This window comes from Schistocerca americana, chromosome 5, assembly GCF_021461395.2.
Source record: "Schistocerca americana isolate TAMUIC-IGC-003095 chromosome 5, iqSchAmer2.1, whole genome shotgun sequence".
NCBI classification, from domain to species: domain Eukaryota; kingdom Metazoa; phylum Arthropoda; class Insecta; order Orthoptera; family Acrididae; genus Schistocerca; species Schistocerca americana.
Window position 1 is genome coordinate 228,495,223 of NC_060123.1, and position 19,573 is coordinate 228,514,795.

Consider the following 19,573-nt stretch of genomic DNA (forward strand, 5'->3'; position numbering starts at 1 on the left):
TTACTTTTAGTTCAAGTACAAACTCTACCAAACAATCTGCTTTCAGCTAAAAGTTTCAAATAATCTTATTGGCTGATTGGCTTGCCCATACACTGCCAACTCAAACTGAAGGCGTTCAATTGGCTGACAATTGGAATTACTATTGCAAGAGAACATGTACGGCAGCATTACGACAGAGACATCTTTATTTAAATTTTTTGTGGTGTGGACTCCTACGCTGCAGCTCTGCTCTTTGAGTGATAGAGTAAGTGCCAAAGTTCAAGCTCAAAGATCAAGGGTCCAATCCCCAGTCAGAGCAATAACTTTTTATGTTAGTTATCTACTCTTCCACCTTTGGCAATTATTTGTCTGTGTTCAACTGTAAGACTCCCTGTAAAGTAATTCAGTTTGCAGGTCAGGGGAAGGCACAGACACATCCCATCCAAAGGGATCATGATCAGTGAACACTGCAGTGTTCAATTCAAGACTTCACATTGAGGACAGCTTTATTTAATAAAATGAAACTATGACCTAAAGCAAACTAATTATGCAACACAGGAGCTACATCTGACTGACTGGAGACCAGTCAGCAACTATGCACAATAACTCATTTAGCAGCACCTGGTAGTTATGACTAAGCTGGTCATCAAAATATTGTGAAGAAAGGTGGCAACAAGAACTCAGTTGATCATATTAATGAGTACCATTAATCAGTAATGTACCAACAAACTAAGAGATCTCAGCTTAAATGCATTTAGTTGGTCAGCTATAATTGTGTGCTAGTGTAACCATTTCCCTGAGGATAATGTTTGTTGGTAAGGTTTCAGTTACCAGCAGTGTGGATGTCACTGTCTTACTCTTGTTTCAAAGATGGTCAGTGTTGGTGCTGATGTTACAGTACTTTTTGAACCATGGAATTTTTATGTACTGTCTTGCTAGAATGAGCTATACATCAGTAGTTTCATGACCTTTGCCACTAGAAGTAAAGGACTAAATCACCTGCCATATGAGAGCACGCATACTGATAATTATGTGTTTCTGTGAAAGTGTGACGGGTCTTCAGCTGCAGATGTCATCCTCAGATCTCAATGCTGTACTGCCTGTGTGCCTAAAGGTAATGTGCCCTACTAATATGGAATTCATGCACCTCTTCTGCCTTATTTCCAACCATCAAATGACACTGAAGTGATACTGACTTCTGTGAATGTTTTATTTCATAATGGATATCTTTTAAGGTAAACAACAATTCACTGCTTTCCAGATTGGTAAAAACTGTACTGTCAGTTGCACCATATCCTACATGTTATTGATCTTTAGTGATACAGTACTAATTACATACTTGTATCTCAATGATACTGTCTATGGAGTTGATATGCCTGATAAAAGTGTGCTATGGGTCCAAGGTCCAATCCCTGTTCCTAACTTTATATAATGAATTGGTTAATATTTGTGGAGCAGTGTGTATACTTGTAAGCTGGAATATGGTGCTTTACAAATGCAAAGGAGCAGAGTAAAGTCCTCTGTAATTTCAATTGTTTTCTTTTACCCCTTTTATTTTTGAAAGACTGTTGGAGGATACAGGAGTGGGGAAGGAGGTGAATTGTAGTATTCTCATAAATGCAAGATTTGTACTCCCAAGGAAAGAATGGAAGGTAGAAGTCCTTAAAATATCAGATGCAAAAGCAATGTTATATACACTCCTGGAAATGGAAAAAAGAACACATTGACACCGGTGTGTCAGACCCACCATACTTGCTCCGGACACTGCGAGAGGGCTGTACAAGCAATGATCACACGCACAGCACAGCGGACACACCAGGAACCGCGGTGTTGGCTGTCGAATGGCGCTAGCTGCGCAGCATTTGTGCACCGCCGCCGTCAGTGTCAGCCAGTTTGCCGTGGCATACGGAGCTCCATCGCAGTCTTTAACACTGGTAGCATGCCGCGACAGAGTGGACGTGAACCGTATGTGCAGTTGACGGACTTTGAGCGAGGGCGTATAGTGGGCATGCGGGAGGCCGGGTGGACGTACCGCCGAATTGCTCAACACATGGGGCGTGAGGTCTCCACAGTACATCGATGTTGTCGCCAGTGGTCGGCGGAAGGTGCACGTGCCCGTCGACCTGGGACCGGACCGCAGTGACGCACGGATGCACGCCAAGACTGTAGGATCCTACGCAGTGCCGTAGGGGACCGCACCGCCACTTCCCAGCAAATTAGGGACACTGTTGCTCCTGGGGTATCGGCGAGGACCATTCGCAACCGTCTCCATGAAGCTGGACTACAGTCCCGCACACCGTTAGGCCGTCTTCCGCTCATGCCCCAACATCGTGCAGCCCGCCTCCAGTGGTGTCGCGACAGGCGTGAATGGAGGGACAAATGGAGATGCGTCGTCTTCAGCGATGAGAGTCGCTTCTGCCTTGGTGCCAATGATGGTCGTATGCGTGTTTGGCGCCGTGCAGGTGAGCGCCACAATCAGGACTGCATACGACCGAGGCACACAGGGCCAACACCCGGCATCATGGTGTGGGGAGCGATCTCCTACACTGGCCGTACACCACTGGTGATCGTCGAGGGGACACTGAATAGTGCACGGTACATCCAAACCGTCATCTAACCCATCGTTCTACCATTCCTAGACCGGCAAGGGAACTTGCTGTTCCAACAGGACAATGCACGTCCGCATGTATCCCGTGCCACCCAACGTGCTCTAGAAGGTGTAAGTCAACTACCCTGGCCAGCAAGATCTCCGGATCTGTCCCCCATTGAGCATGTTTGGGACTGGATGAAGCGTCGTCTCACGCGGTCTGCACGTCCAGCACGAACGCTGGTCCAACTGAGGCGCCAGGTGGAAATGGCATGGCAAGCCGTTCCACAGGACTACATCCAGCATCTCTACGATCGTCTCCATGGGAGAATAGCAGCCTGCATTGCTGCAAAAGGTGGATATACACTGTACTAGTGCCGACATTGTGCATTCTCTGTTGCCTGTGTCTATGTGCCTGTGGTTCTGTCAGTGTGATCATGTGATGTATCTGACCCCAGGAATGTGTCAATAAAGTTTCCCCTTCCTGGGACAATGAATTCACGGTGTTCTTATTTCAATTTCCAGGAGTGTAGATAAATAATCACAAATATATAGCCATGGAAACAGAGAGATCACAAATCTTTTCCAAGCAGATAGGGATGTCTTATTACAAGAGGACTTCACTCATCCAGAGAGGAATATATGTGCTTAACCCTCGCATGGTATCAGCTCTGGAAAAACATACTGTATGCCTGGGGTCTTTTTTGACCCCCAAGTGATTCAAGCAACTTTATGGTGATAAAATTTGAAATATGTCCACAACAATAATTATCATCTATTGAGAAACATAAGCATGATGTTGATATTACAACTGCATGGTTTCTTAGTATAATTAAATTAGATATCAGTTGTAATTATTTACTATATTTGTTTGAACTATGAAAACATATTGTTTAGTTTGTTTAGTTATAAAAATTATTTTAACACAAAATGTTCACAACCCACATACAATGTAACAGTAATGCAATTTAGTAATGTTATGTGGAATATCACTTAATGGAATTTTATTAGAAATACACTCCTACTCACTTTCCGTGTCATATGACAAACAAGCATTACACAACACACTTATCCTAGCATGTTATTTACAGACAAACTTGTGACCTATCACACTGTTGATTCACTTTCTTGTCCTTTGACCTTGGGCAGAAAACACACCACTTTCTTTTCAGATTTGGAACATCAGCTTCCTGGTTATTGTGTTGTTTTTCCTTTAGGAGAGTCTTGAAGCCTAAAGATATTATTGTTCAATGATTGTGTTGTGTTCTGCACTGGGGTGACAGGATCTGTCGTTCAGTATGAGGTTTGACTAGTTCTTTTCCTATTTCTGAGAGAAATTGTCTTCTTACATTTTTACTTCTCATATCATGTAAAAATTTACAATACAGAATGTAAGCACTGACACAAGCTAAATTTAGAATATCAAAAAATACAGCAAATGGCCACCTTCTTGTTCCATGTTTCACTGAATAATGTCCAGCCATCTCATCAACCATATCAACTCCTGACTCTATTGAGTTATAGAACTTTATTATTTCATGTTTATTGTGCTCATGCTCACTTATATCAATTTTTTGGTGTAGAGTGGACAACAAAATCACTGATTTCTTTTGTATAGGAACATACAAAGCTAAAACAGTATTCTGTGCATACCCTAAAGTGGTTGGTAATGGACGCCTCTGTTTTGACGGCAACATTTCTTTTGGTATCGCTTTTCGGTTGGCCCGAAGAGTTCCCACAACTGTCTATTTGTTAGTAAGAAGTTCTTGTCCAAAATCAAAACTTGTAAAAAAGTTATCAGGGGTAATGTCCCTACCACTAAATCATGTACCATTCGTTTCCCTTGATTTGTTTCCCTTCCTTCAGCAGAGTCCCCCATATACACTAGTGCATTTATGACACAATTGGTGTCACAATTTACAGCAGCCCACACTTTTATCCTACACTTTCGAGGTTTCAAAGGAATGTACATCTAGGATGGACACCGACCCCTGACAGTACACAGATGCTCATCAACTGTAATATAAGGTCGAGGGACATAAAACGAAATGCACGCATCAACGAACATTTCAAGCACAGCCCTTTAGATTCAGCTTTTGTTCCAGAAGGAGCTTTTCTTTCTTCCCATTGTAAGTTTATCATTGAACCGGAGACACATCAAAATATCACAAAATCTTGAAAAGCTCGTTGTCGCCAAAAAATAGGTAAGCCATACTCTTCTGACCAAAACTGACTCAAAGGCTTCCCACGTGCCTCATACAAGCCAGCTATTATTAGTAGACCAAAGAATGCCTGCAGCTCTGTAGCATCAAGTTCAATCCATCATTCAATAGTTGGGTACAGAATTTTGTTATCTTTTGAATGATTATTGGTACATACATACATACATTAATCCTTGTTCCACAGATCATGAATACGACATTCTGTAATGATGTGGAATGTGTCACTTTAATGTAAGTTTTCTTTACACAAAATAATTAATTTTTTATGCATTGCTATTGCATTCCACATGTGATTGGTGATAAAAAGTCTGAAACAATCTGCCTTTGTCTGGAATTGTGGTCTAAGGTGACATGGAATATGCACAGTTTCACATATTACATTCCTTGAAACCTGCTTGCACACATCAGGTGGTACTGTGTTATATGTTATCTGCCCACTTCTACACCCAAAAGAAGATGCACATTCCTTGACGAATAAACTATAACACCATGTCTTCCTTCCACAAAACTCACGTCCAAACTGTGAATTTGTCGTAACAATGCACATGAACGTTATTTTCGATTTATTGTTCACAACAATGTACAAATGAATGTCGGTTTATAAGGTGCATTGTTGGCAAGATTTATTTTCGTAACAAAACATATATAACACTGAAAATCACATACTGAATACCTGTAGTATTTTCTGACCCCACTGCAAAAATTTCAAATTGTTGTACTACAAACTGTGATATAATCATAAATATTTTACCCAGTTATAATAAAAAGTCCGTGAATAGCTATCTGTAGGATGAATAGTCTACACCCACATTAAAACTGTTTATTTGTAGTTAAATGAGCCTGGGGTCTAAAATGACCACAGACATCATGCAAGGGTTAATTTGTGCTCTAGCAGACTGCTGTAGTCCTTGAGAGGTCCTGAGCCTTAGCGGCATTTCTGGGAGGCTCTCTGATAAGATGGAAGGTGAAACACTCCCTTCGTCGGCAACCTAATGAAGATTTCGAACTGTTTCCTCATTACGCCATAGGAGATTTTCTGTATGTTGGTTTGCAAAATTTGTTTGTCATAGTTGTGGTGTTATCAGCTGCAGAATGCTGGGGGTAGGGGGGGGGGGAGTTCAACCAATGGGCGAAAACCAAGCCATGAATTACACAGCTACAGTGGTAATTGCTCGTGAAGTAGGTGATGCTCTGAGATGGGATTTTGCAGTGGGTTGTTTATGAGGCCAGAAATTAAGTCCAACATGACTTGGATGTGAAATTTTATTTACAGTTCACAATTTCGAAGGCAGACTCTTCCTTCGTGCAGGAGAGAATGATTACACTGTAGTATTATTGGCAAATTCACAATCGTAATTTTCACAAAGCTGAGTGCTCAACAGTTTAATCTAATCCTGTGTTGTTCTTATGCGCCAGTTTTGCATTGTTGTGAGATAACAGCTGGAAGAGGTCCTGGTCAAAGTAAAAGACTTGGTTGGGTTTATTAAAATAGGGGTGAACAGCATTGCTTCCTAGAGGACCATTCGCAACCGTCTCCATGAAGCTGGGCTACGGTCCCGCACACCGTTAGGCCGTCTTCCGCTCACGCCCCAACATCGTGCAGCCCGCCTCCAGTGGTGTCGCGACAGGCGTGAATGGAGGGACAAATGGAGACGTGTCGTCTTCAGCGATGAGAGTCGCTTCTGCCTTGGTGCCAATGATGGTCGTATGCGTGTTTGGCGCCGTGCAGGTGGGCGCCACAATCAGGACTGCATACGACCGAGGCACACAGGGCCAACACCCGGCATCATGGTGTGGGGAGCGATCTCCTACACTGGCCGTACACCACTGGTGATCGTCGAGGGGACACTAAATAGTGCACGGTACATCCAAACCGTCATCGAACCCATCGTTCTACCATTCCTAGACCGGCAAGGGAACTTGCTGTTCCAACAGGACAATGCACGTCCGCATGTATCCCGTGCCACCCAACGTGCTCTAGAAGGTGTAAGTCCACTACCCTGGCCAGCAAGATCTCCGGATCTGTCCCCCATTGAGCATGTTTGGGACTGGATGAAGCGTCGTCTCACGCGGTCTGCACGTCCAGCACGAACGCTGGTCCAACTGGGGCGCCAGGTGGAAATGGCATGGCAAGCCGTTCCACAGGACTACATCCAGCATCTCTACGATCGTCTCCATGGGAGAATAGCAGCCTGCATTGCTGCGAAAGGTGGATATACACTGTACTAGTGCCGACATTGTGCATTCTCTGTTGCCTGTGTCTATGTGCCTGTGGTTCTGTCAGTGTGATCATGTGATGTATCTGACCCCAGGAATGTGTCAATAAAGTTTCCCCTTCCTGGGACAATGAATTCACGGTGTTCTTATTTCAATTTCCAGGAGTGTATGTGCTGGGACGGCAGAGTTAGAAGCCCAACAGCATACACGAAGTTCATGTAGTGATGCTGCAGATCAGTCTGGCTGGTCTTTTCTGGGCTAAGAATATTCTTGGTGAGTGCATAGAGTTGCCCGAAAATGTAACACAAGACAACAGATTGAAAGTAAGCAAGTAAACACGCCTTTGTGCTCCAACGCAGCGAAAGCGGAGGTCATTGTTATAGTGGAAAATAGCAATATTCAGTTCCTGCACAAAATCTTTTCCAAGAAAGCCTTCCATCTACCTCCAGTCCTAAGAATTTAAACTGGTCGACTTAGCTGACTGTTTTACCACCAAGGGACATTTGTGTTCTCGCTACCAGCAATCAAAACTTTATCATCAGCAACAAAGAGTCGTAGAATGATTCCTTTCGTTGAAGTTAAAAAATTTCAGTTGCTTATTCACTGCCTCAGAGTGTCGTCAATATAAATACAGTAAAATCTCGATTATCGGCAGGCGGATTATCTGCTTTGCAGATTATTCGCGGCCTAATTCTCCCACTTCTTTTTGCTTCTGAAAACTTTTCTTTAACTCTGGAACGGTCGGAGGTGAACGTTAATCCAACATTGCAACACGAATGTGCAGTTAGCTGCTCGGACACAGCAATCGCTGTACAGTAATTGCAGCGGAAGATAATCATTGGTTTTACTAGTGCAGAACCATGTTTGAAAGCTTCTACAATAGGAAAAGCAAATAATCCATAATACATAGTACTGGTGCGCGAAATATGCCACTGATTTACAATGGGGATGAAACTCCGATCCGTGATATTCAGAAAAACGGAGACAAAATAATTCAGTTTGCTAGCAGTTCTGAACTCATCTAAAGGTTGTATACGATACTGCAGCGCCAACGTTGTTCAGAATTACGATGCAATGTTCCTTCGGACTTGCATGCGCCGCATTTCTGAACTACACAAGCACTGCAATATCGTATTTATCCGTCGACATCGGACAAGCGACTTTCAATTAAAATCCCTCCCCAGAACGGGAATATACATGATGGACGTACGATTGCAGATTGTAGACAGATGGTTGACGACATATGGTACACGCGGATCACTGGATAACGCTGCATTGAAGCGGCAAAGAAACTGGTATAGGCATGCGTATTCAAATACAGAGAGATGTAAAAGGGCAGAATACGGCGCTGCGGTCGGCAGTGCCTACATAAGACAAGTGTCTAGCGCAGTTGTTAGATCCGTTACTGCTCCTACAATGGCAGATTATCAAGCCTTAAGTGAATCTGAACGTGGTGTTCTAGTCGACGCACGAGCGATGGTACACAGCATTTCCGAGATAGCGATGAAGTGGAGATTTATGACGATTTCACGAGTGTACCGTGAATATCAGTAATCCGGTGAAACATCAAATCTCCGACATCGCTGTGGCCGGAGAAAGATCCTGCAAGAACGGGACCAACGACAACTGAAGAGAATCGTTCTACGTGACAGGAGGGCAACACTTCCGCAAATTGCTCCAGGTTTCAATGGTGGGCCATCAACAAGTGTTAGCGTGCGAACAATTAAAAGAAAAATCATCACTACCGGCCCTACCGAGCCGACGGCCCACTCGTGTACCCTTGATGACTGGACGACACAGAGCTTTACGTACCATCTAGCACACGTAAACATCGACATTGGACTGTTGATGACTGGCATCATGTTCCCTGATCGGACGAGTCTCGTTTCAAATTGTATCCAGTTGATGTATGTGGACGGGTATGGAGACAACCGCATGAATCCATGAACGCTACATGTCAGCAGGGGCCTGGTCAAGCTGGTGGAAGATCTGTAATGGTGTGGAGCGTGTGCAGTTGGAGTTATATGGGATCCCTAATACGTCTAGATACGACTCTGACATGTAACACATACGTGAGCATCCTGTCCCACCACTTGCATCCATTCATGTCCATTGTGCATTCCGACGGACTTGGCAATTCCAGCAGGACAATGCGACCACCAGAATTGCTACAGAGTGGCTCCAGGAACACTCCTCTGAGTTTAAACACTTCCTCTGGCAACCAAACTCCCCAGACATGAACATTGTTGAGCATATCTGGGATGCCTTGCAACGTGCTCTTCAGAAGATGTCTTCACTCCCTCGTACTCTAACGGATTTATGGACAGCCCTGCAAGATTCATAATGTCAATTCCCTCCAGCACTACTTCAGACATTAGTCGAGTCCATGCCACGTCCTGTTGCGGCACTTCAGCGTGCTCGTGGAGACCCCACACGATATCAGGCAGATACTTTGGTTCCTCAGTGTACGTTGGAACGGTTTCAACAGAAAAGAGCAGAGGGCACACGGATACCCGGCCCAAAATGCGCCAGACACGCCCAGTTTCTTTTTTTTTTTTTCAGAATCTGGGATTTGATGGGGATTTTAATGCACCTTCCGGATGGTTAACATGATTTCAACTGCGTCATGGAGTCCGGGAGATTGTTGTCCAAGAAGAAAAATTAAGTGAGGATAATGAGGCTGCTTCTGAATTTTGCAATTCTTTCCAGGAGTTTATTATACAAGGACATTTATAGCTGATATTGGTTCAAATGGCTCTGAGCACTATGGGACTCAACTTCTGAGGTCATCAGTCCCCTAGAACTTAGAACTACTTAAACCTAACTAACCTAAGGACATCACACACATCCATGCCCGAGGCAGGATTCGAACCTGCGACCGTAGCGTAGCTGATATTAAATATGACGTAAAATTTTTGTTTTTGAACGACGCTAATACATCATTGTGTACCTTCAATAAGGATTATCCGCGGTTTTCAAGTCCTCAATTACTGCGGATAATCGTGAGTTTACGTATTTTAAAAAAAAATCTGAGACATTCCGCATGCATGTCTCATTCGCAAATTTGTCCTGGTCCCAGATTATCCATTTGAGACCAACAACTGCACATTGTTGGCCTTACTTGAGCAGTTCTGTTCTTACTTGCAGCTGAATTTAATGTAATGTCTATTATTTTTGTTCTGTGTGCTGCACGTAAAATTGTAAGAAAGAAGAGGAAAATCAATTTTGATTTGTCCACTAGAGTTATGGTAAGTTAAAAATATTTAAACCCTGCTATTATAACCTAATTACATATCTATAGCAGTTTAACTTTTGGCACTGGAGTCGTTATTTGGAGACTGGTACAACTTTGGGATTACAATATTTCAGTATTCGACAAGGCAGCAGAGTAGTAAACATAACTACAAATAACATTAAATTAAAATGAGTGTACAAAAATGCACTTGGATTTGCCTGTGTCAATAATCAACAAAAATATCGCCAAGGCACGATGGTTGCATTTTTTTAAAAATTGCTCAAAATTCTATCGTAAGTAGCCCAAATAGCAAAATTTCGCCCAATCTTGCCACCCTGGTGGCACTCAATTATGAAAATACGAAACGGCGGGGAGGGGTCTGAGGAGAGCAGAAGAGGTACGTATCGACAGCACATTCTATAGTTCGTTCGTTCCTAAAAGATTTTTTCAGCTGGGGCTGCTTAAATTTGCCCCGCGCTACCGTACGGGACGCACACAGTGGCATACGGCCACGGAGCACTGCAGATAGCCTTGCACGGGACCTTCCTGCAGCCACTGGAACAGTTGTCTCCAGACACACAGTCTGCAGACAACTGAACAGACCTGCAAGGTGCATTCCACTGACTCCTGGTCACAGGAGAGTCCGTAAAGCCTGGTGCCAAGAACACAGTACGTGGTCATTGAAACAGTGGTCCCATGTTATGTTCACGAACGAACAGTGATTCTCCCCGGGTTTTCATCTGGCGTGAACTAGGACCCAAATACCAACCCCTTAATGTCATTGAAAGGGATCTGTATGGAGGTCGTGGTTTGATGGTGTGATGTGGGATTATGATTGGTGCACGTACACCCCTGCATATCTTTGACAGAGGAACTGTAACAGGTCAGGTGCATCGGAACGTCATTTTGCACCAGTGTGTCCGCCTTTTCAGGGGTGCAGTGGATTCCACCTTCCTCCTGATGGATGATAACGCACGGCCCCACTGAGCTGCCATTGTGGAGGAGTACCTTGAAACAGAAGATATCAGGCGCATGGAGTGGCCTGCCTGTTCTCCAGACCTAAAACCCGTCGGGACGCTCTCAGTCGACGTATCGCCGCACGTCTTCAAACCCTTACGACACTTCAAGAGCTCTGACAGGCACTGGTGCAAGAATGGGAGGCTATACCCCAGCAGCTGCTCGACCACCTGATCCAGAGTATGCCAACCCGTTGTGTGGCCTGTGTACGTGTGCATGGTGATCATATCCCATATTGATTTCTGGGTACATGCGTAGTGACGTTTTGTAGCACATGTGTTTAGGGACGGTTTTCTCAACTTATCACCAGTACCGTGGACAGATCTGTGTGTTCCCTATGTGCCTATGCTATTAGCGCCAGTTTTGTCTAGTGCCACGTTGTGTGGTGCCACGTTGTGTGGCACCACATTCTGTAATTATCCTTAATTTATGAGCGTGAGTGTAGTTCACTGGAAATACTACACGATCGTGAAATTTTTCGTCATAGTTGTTCTGGAATGGAAGCCGAACAATTAATCGTCTGTATAACAGCACATATTGGTAGCGAGCGCATTGCTTGAAATGAATAAGAAATGGGAAATTGTGGTTGAACCGTGGATACATAGAAGAGAAGCTCGAAGTGTTCACCAAAATTTGCTTCGTGGGGTACTGTGCGAGGACATAACGAAAATTGTTTGAGGATGAGCGAACAAACATTTCAGTTTGCCCTAATGAAAGTGTTCCATCATCTCTGCATATACGCTTTTCACCTAAGAAATGCCATTTCGTAACTTCATTCATCATAACGATGGTAGGCAATGAAAACCTCGTACCTCCATATTGTTAAATTTTACGGGAGAAACAAAAACAACTTCTTAAAAATAATATGAAATGATACAGATAAAGTTGCTACATTAACTATATAGTAGAACTAAACTAAACTCCGCCCGAATAGGCCACGAAGACCCAACGACACCGACCGGTCGCCGTGTCGTCCTCACCCACAGGCATCACTGAATGCGGACATGGAAGGGGAAGTGGTCAGCACACCGCTCTCGCGGCCATATGTCATTTGCGAGACCGGAGACATGAGAAGTCTAGTTATTGATAGGTTACTGAAATCCACATACTTCCAGGTCTCTCTTTGATAATGAAGTTATTGGTAATTGGAATTATGGGGTTTTCACGGACAGGAGGAGTTACGAGGTTTTCATTGCCTACCACAGATATGCGATATTTTTGGAAAGCCTGCAGCTGCGTCATTCACGATCTAAATATTGAAACACTGTGCTAGCCAATTATTTTTTCATGTTTAATATGACGCTTTTCGAGAATTTATTCTCATTATGAAGAGGAAATATTTACATAGGTGTTTTATGTGGTGTTTGTGTGTATGTTGTTCTGCCTCTCTTGCCCTGCAGTTCTGTTTTTATGGTTCTACTGCAATCGGACAACTTCTTTTCTCCAATTTTCCGAAACATCACATAAAATATCTATTAAGTATTTGTACGTGATCATGAGAATAAATTCTCGCGCAGCACCGTGGAAATCGTGAGAAAAAATACGTAACTGGGAAGTGTTTCATTATTTAAATCATGAATGCTATTTTTGCTGAAGATTATCCCATGGATAGGTTAAGACTTCCAGCAACAGGTGAAAGCTATTCCAGAGAGCAAATACAGTACTCGAATCCCACAGAGTACCATTTAACGCTTATTCCAGAACCATGTGAACGAATATGTGAATCACCTAAGGAGGAACTTATCAAGGTTAAGTTAGATTATTTTAAGTAGAAATAAATAGATTTATTTCACTTATTTATACTCGGAATACGTTGGTTGTCACTTCTCGTTTCAACCGTGCGCCCTGTCCACACCACGTATCTGATAATCCTGCGGCGGTCGTATTGTTCTGCTCCACGCTGCTGCTAGCTTGCCTCAAATTATGAATTTAAATATGCAAGCGGGTTTAGGGGAGCCACTCAACGTTAAGTACAACACTGTCCTACGTCGGGCATGAACATCTATATTCTGAGAAGATATGAAAATCACACTTTGCACTGTTTACACTCTATAAAAGTGACTATGCCAATTAACTTATCGATGATTATCTGTCCACAATATCACTTGGACGAGCGTACGCGTAACCGACACGACGCAGGTGATTGTTGATGATGCAGAAGCCGATTCATCGAACGAAAGTTCTTACGCTTGTCACGCATAGACAGATATCTGGCACCAGTCCTCCTTGACACATTAATAATATAACACTGGTCATAAAGTTAACTTTTCAGTTTTCATTTGTACGAGCGTGAACGTAACCATCTCGGCGCGGCTGATCGTTGATGATGCAGAAAAGCGATGAACGAACGCACGTTCTCACGCTCACTACAAGACACTGGCACTTAAATGCTGTCTTTTGTGGTAAATTATACTGCTCATCGCCATTAGTCCATTCTGAGAGGACGAACACGGCGCGGATGGTTGATGTACGGTACGACACGTAACGAGAGGATACACAAATACGTTATCGGCGGCACTGCTCACTTTTAATTACATCATTACGCACTTCCCTCTGAATCACTTCCATATTTCATCACTTTACTGTGATAGCACTTGAACTTTCATAATAACAATGCCTCTCACATGCAGAGCTACCCACAACACAACATAACAGTTCCGTGTCCCGTGCTCGACTCTGAAAGCACACTGCCCCCAAAGGTACTCCGCAACTAAGCCAGCGATATGACAATATGCTTACATACAGGTCGACGTGGGAGCTGTCTTGCTGCGTCCTGTCCATTCTTCCACATACTGCTTCCCGCGGAGTGCATCCTTCATTGTGCCAAACACGTGGAAGGCGGAAGGTGCGACAACCCGGCTGTAGAGTGGGTGGGGAAGAACAGTCCAATGAAGCTTTGTGGCATCCTCACGGGTGCACAGATTTGTGCTGCCTTGTGTTGTCACGAAGAAGGAGAAGTTCGTTGGCATTTCTGCGTCATCGACCACGATGAACTCGTTTCTTCAGTTTCTGAGGGTAGCACAGATGGGTGCGGCTGGACGGCACGCGGGAGATCGGACGGGTCTGTGCGACCTTGTTGGGATGATGACAAGACGCCTCGCCTAATGACTTACAACTTAACGCGCTTTTTATAATTAAATGTCTCCCTGAGACATTTAAGTCTCTTTTTATTATCTACGATAATGGCCAAAGCGGACGAAATGAATTAAATTTTGTGTTGCGGCCGGGACTCGAACCCGGGTCTTCTTGCTTGATAGACAGAAATGCTAACCATTGCACCACCGCAGTACGATGGTCAAGCAAGAAGACCCGGGATCGAGTCCCGGCCGCATCAAAAATTTTAATTCATTTCGTCTGCTTCGATCATTATCATAGATAATAGAAAGAGACTTAAATGTTTCAGGAAAACATTTAATTATAAGATCACCAACGGTACAAGGACGTCCCATTACGTCCAATGCTGGGGTGCTTGCCAATATCGCAGAGCCCTGGCAGTAGTGACAGCATGTAAGGGAAAAATGAATTGAAGTTTGTTTTGGGGAGCAATGTTTTGGTTCGTGCAGCAATGTTGACCATCGTACTGTGGTGGTGTACTGGTTAGCATTTCTGCCTAGCAAACAAGAAGACCCGGGTTCGAGTCCCGGCCGCAGCACAAATTTTAATTCATTTCGTCTGCTTCGATCATTACCGCGCTTTTGTCCAATTCTAGCTCTCTGTAGACATTCTGCAGGGGTCTGCGATGCTCTAATTTTCCGCCAAAAGAAAGAACTTGGAACGCACACCCAGCGAGGTGGCGCAGTGGTTAGCACATTGGACTCGCATTCGGAACGACGACGGTTCAAACCCGCTTCCGGCCGTCCAGATTTAGCTTTTCCGTGATTCCCTAAATCGCTTCAGGCAAATGCCAGGATGTTTCCTTTCAAAGGGCACGGCCGATTTCCTTCCCCATCCTTGACACGATCCGAGCTTGCGCTCCGTCTCTAATGGCCTCGTTTCGACGGGACGTTAAAGCCAATCTACATCAATATCTACATTTATACTCCGCAAGCCACCCAACGGTGTGTGACGGAGGGCACTTTACGTGCCACTGTCATTACCTCCCTTTCCTGTTCCAGTCGCGTATGGTTCGCGGGAAGAACGACTGTCTGAAAGCCTCCGTGCGCGCTCTAATCTCTGTAATTTTACATTCGTGATCTCCTTGGGAGGTATAAGTAGGGGGAAGCAATATATTCGATACCTCATCCAGAAACGCACCCTCTCGAAACCTGGCGAGCAAGCTACACCGCGATGCAGAGCGCCTCTCTTGCAGAGTCTGCCACTCGAGTTTATTAAACACCTCCGTAACGCTATCACGGTTACCAAATAACCCTGTGACGAAACGCGCCGCTCTTCTTTGGATCTACTCTATCTCCTCCGTCAAACCGATCTGGTACGGATCCCACACTGATGAGCAATACTCAAGTATAGGTCGAACGAGTGTTTTGTAAGCCACCTTCTTTGTTGATGGACTACATTTTCTAAGCACTCTCCCAATGAATCTCAACCTGGTACCCGCCTTACCAACAATTAATTTTATATGATCATTCCACTTCAAATCGTTCCGCACGCATACTCCCAGATATTTTACAGAAGTAACTGCTACCAGTGTTTGTTCCGCTATCATATAATCATACAATAAAGGATCCTTCTTTCTATGTATTCGCAATACATTACATTTGTAGTGCTGCCACCTATCGGAATTCATTAAACTATGGGAATGTTCCACGATAACCCACAACAAATTCCGCATTTTTCTCACCAAAACTGGCGGAGAAAAAAAATTTATTGCGTTACTTATTGAAAGGCCCTCGTATACGTTTGTGATAACATTATTAATTGCGCCGTGGCGATTGGCGCAAGTGTGCTCCACTTGCGTCGCTGATGTCGACAATCGTCTGATCTTATATCTCTGACTGTTCCGCCTTTGGTTTTCCGGCTTGGTGTGTGGCCGGCCTCTCTCTCCGGTCGGCGTTCAACGAGGCAACATGTTTTGAAGGCAGACCCTCGTCTTTATCCGCAGTGCCTGGTCCTCGCCGTTTTACCGCGCTCCGGGTGTACGGTGCTGATTGGTCGGCACGTTTGGGTGCGAAACGGTGGCGGGTCCGTCACCTCAGGCTGGAAGCATTAAGTTACGTATCATTGATATGCTGCTGTTAACCTGTGAAGATTTGTGAAACTTATGGTGGCACGTTATATCTGCAACTGGAGATCAGTTAAGGATGGTTCTGAATAAGAGAGTGTTATACTGAACTAACGAAGTCTAAGACTTCCAAGTGTTGTTTCCGCGGAGCGGGCACTAAGTATTTCGCCAAATGCAAAAGGGAATAGAGTTTTACTGCTTGTTTTTAAAGGTTTCTTGCAGTGTTAATTTGAAGTAGTAAGTTAATTAGTGTGCTCTTCGCCCAGTTTTAGTTTTAGACTTATTTTAATATCAAGGGCAGAGCTTTGTTAACTCAGTGTAATGTTAATTGTTCTATTCGGTAAATGTCTCAGTTTGGTTTTCAGTTATGTTACAGATAGTCACGTAGTTAGTAAGCCTTGCATGGTCTTGAAAAAGGTGAATCACGAGTTGAATTTGTCTGCCGCGTGAATTATTTACGGTTGCAAAATGGTTCAAATGGCTCTGAGCACTATGGGACTTAACTTCTGAGGTCATCAGTCCCCTAGAACTTATAACTACTTAAACCTAATAACCCAAGGACATCACACACATCCATGCCCGAGGCAGGATTCGAACCTGCGACCGTAGCGGTCCCGCGGTTCCAGACTGTAGCGCCTAGAACCGCTCGACCACTCCGGCCGGCTTTACTGTTGCACAAATGGTCTGGTATGTGGGGCAGATGGGGTTTGTCGCCTTGGCGGGCAGGTTGAGATCGTGTGTGCGTTCGGCGTGATTTCTGCCCTGGCTTGCAGCCTGATCATCTTCGAAATTGGTTGACGTTTCCTTATTCGTTTGTTCCGAGTACCGCCGTGTATAAGCCGCGCTCTCATCCTTTAGTTAAATATCCGGCCTGTCCGCCGGGACGGACGAGATCCTTTTATAAGTAACTCAAGGGGAATCATTAGAATTGTGTAAATTTTGGTTACTTAAGCAATGAACTGAATAGTGTGCTTACGGTGGTGACTGTCTGTGATCCTTTTGCAATCAGATCTAATTGTTATCTTTAAAATACTGTTTGTTATATTAATTCATGATCCAATCACATAGTTTTTCTAAAGTCAGTTGTATATTTTCTTAAGAGGACAAAGGTCCGAATTAAATTTTTATATTGTTATGCTGATGCTGTAATAATGGGATTCGTTCTGTAGTTGAAATTAAAATTATGTACCAAAGACAAGTTTGTCCATTAGCAAAGATCCCGAGCTTCCTATCTCCTTTGAGTAGCTGTGGTTATATTGCAATTTTGGTTTCTCTAGCACGTAACTTGAACAGTCACACAGCTCATTAATGATAATAGTTCAAAACGCAAAACAATACTGATTGCACATAAAAATTAAACAAATTGAGCATTTTTAAGGTCCCGGTTACGTTTTGTCTCTCTCCTCATAAATTTAGTCTTCAGTAGTAGGATCGCTAAAAGACTTGCGTGGCCCGCTGGGCGCTCTGTGAGGAAGCGGCAGTGGGGCTGTCTGCGGGTGCAGCGACCCTCGAGAAGAGCAGCCAGCTAGCGAGCCGGCGCGCCGTGCCCCAGCGGGCCCGGATGGAGGACTCAGGTCGGCGGGCGGCGTGCAACTAGCCTCGCCCACGGCGTTCTCCCGGCCGGATGCCGGCTAATTGCCGTGATTTACCGCGCGATACGATAGCCCGCCGCTCGGCCTGCTCCGAGAGCACTCACCGTCAGAGACCGCGTCTCCACTCCAGCAATGGACTCGTTTCTTTACGGTGCGTTCCTGCTGCTACCGCGCTGCTCGCAGCTCGCCGGCGATAATCGAACGAGTCCACCAGGTTTTAAGGCGGTATTTGCATGAGATACCTGCCGTATAGAAGACAGCACCAGCGCTCCATGCCTATAAGTCTGGAACTGTCAACCTTTTCGTTAGTCCTATTCCACGATGTGCATATCTGCACCAGCGCCACAAAGTTACACATTCGGAACTGGGAAGTGTCGTTTACGTCGTTTATATATTTGTGAACCTTCTGTTTACTCATACTGAAACTTGTGAGAGGTCTAGATTCGTGTTTATGAAGCAGTTATTGTTATCCTGCGCAGCTAAAATGGCATTACGTTATACACTACTGACCGTTAAAATTCCTACACCACGAAGATGACGTGCTACAGGCGCGAAATTTAACCGGCAGGAAGAAGATGCTGTGATATGCAAATGATTAGCTTTTCAGAGCATTCACACAAGTTTGGCGCCGGTGGCGACACCTACAACGTGCTGACATGAGGAAAGTTTCCAACCGATTTCTCATATATAAACAGCAGTTGACCGGCGTTGCGTGGTGAAACGTTGTTGTGATGCCTCGTGTAAGGAGGAGGAATGCGTACCATCACGTTTCCGACTTTGATAAAGGTCGGATTGTAGCCTAACGCGATTGCGGTTTATCGTATCGCGACATTGCTGCTCGCGTTGGTCCAGATCCAATGACTTTTAGCAGAATATGGAATTGGTGGGTTCAGGAGGGTAATACGGAAGGCCGTGCTGGATCCCAACGGCCTCGTATCACTAGCAGTCGAGATGACAGGCATCTTATCCGCATGCCTGTAACGGATCGTGCAGCCACGTCTCGATCCCTGAGTAAACAGGTGGGGACGTTTGCAAGACAACAACCATCTGCACGAACAGTTCGACGACGTTTCCAGCAGCATGGACTATCAGCTCGGAGACCATGGCTGCGGTTACCCTTGATGCTGCATCACAGGCAGGAGCGCCTGCGATGCTGTACTCAACGACGAACCTGGGTGTACGAATGGCAAAACGTCATTTTTTCGGATGAATCCAGGTTCTGTTTACAGCATCATGATGGTCGCATACGTTTTTGGCGACATCGGGATGAACGCACATTGGAAGCGTGTATTCGTCATCGCCATATTGGCGTATCACCCGGCGTGACGGTATGTGGTGCCATTGGTTGCACGTCTCGGTCGCCTCTTGTTCGCACTGACGGCACTTTGAACAGAGGACGTTGCACTTCAGATGTGTTACGACCCGTGGCTCTACCCTTCATTCGATCCCTGCGAAACCCTACATTTCAGCAGGATAATGCACGACCGCATGTTGCAGGTTCTGTACGGGCCTTTCTGGATACAGAAAATGTTCGACTGCTGCCCT

General features: G+C 44.7%; 1 protein-coding gene and 1 non-coding gene across 3 annotated transcripts in view; both read right to left on the reverse strand.

Moving 5' to 3' along the window:
- Nucleotides 1-19,573, reverse strand: part of LOC124615652 (ras-related protein Rab-23) — a 468,040-nt gene that overhangs the window by 17,235 nt on the left and 431,232 nt on the right. The gene's annotated exons all lie outside the window — the stretch shown is intronic.
- On the reverse strand, nucleotides 14,473-14,545 carry Trnad-auc. The gene has a single exon. It is a non-coding gene; the product is annotated as a tRNA-Asp (tRNA).